This window comes from Protomyctophum bolini (genome assembly GCF_963924005.1).
Source record: "Protomyctophum bolini genome assembly, chromosome: 21".
NCBI lineage: Eukaryota > Metazoa > Chordata > Actinopteri > Myctophiformes > Myctophidae > Protomyctophum > Protomyctophum bolini.
In genome coordinates this window covers 1,733,646-1,734,206 of record NC_137882.1, presented here as the reverse complement: position 1 = coordinate 1,734,206, position 561 = coordinate 1,733,646, and positions in this window count along the sequence as shown.

The window sequence follows — 561 nt, the reverse complement described above, 5'->3', positions numbered from 1 at the left end:
GTAGCCCGTAGAGAGAGAGAGAGAGAGAGAGAGAGAGAGAGAGAGAGGGGGGGGGTCCGTAGCCCGTAGAGAGAGAGAGAGAGAGAGGGGGGGGGGTCTGTAGCCCGTAGAGAGAGAGAGGGGGGGTCCCGTAGCCCGTAGAGAGAGAGAGAGACACTATATTGCCACACTCGCTCCATTGCATAAGGTTGTGTAATTCACATGTAGCCTTTAGGCCTTACCTTTTCAATCCTTCTGATGTATTTTCTTTTTGTGATGACGTTTTAACGTGATATTGTATTCTCGACGACACTGAAAATCAGTTGAATTACTTAAAGGACTACTTCACCACTTTTCAACCTATCTTCATATAATAGGTCCTCACTAATAATCATGATAAAATGGCACGATTTTTTTCTACTCAGTCTGTGTCTCATAGGAGGGCTGTGGGCAGTTTAGAAACGGTCTTCCAGTGACATCATCATTAGGCAGATATTCTTTTAAACAAGATTTCTTTACAAAAATGTTTAGATTTTCATTATCGTGAGAACGATGGCTTCCATTTTCGCATTGCAGCTTTTC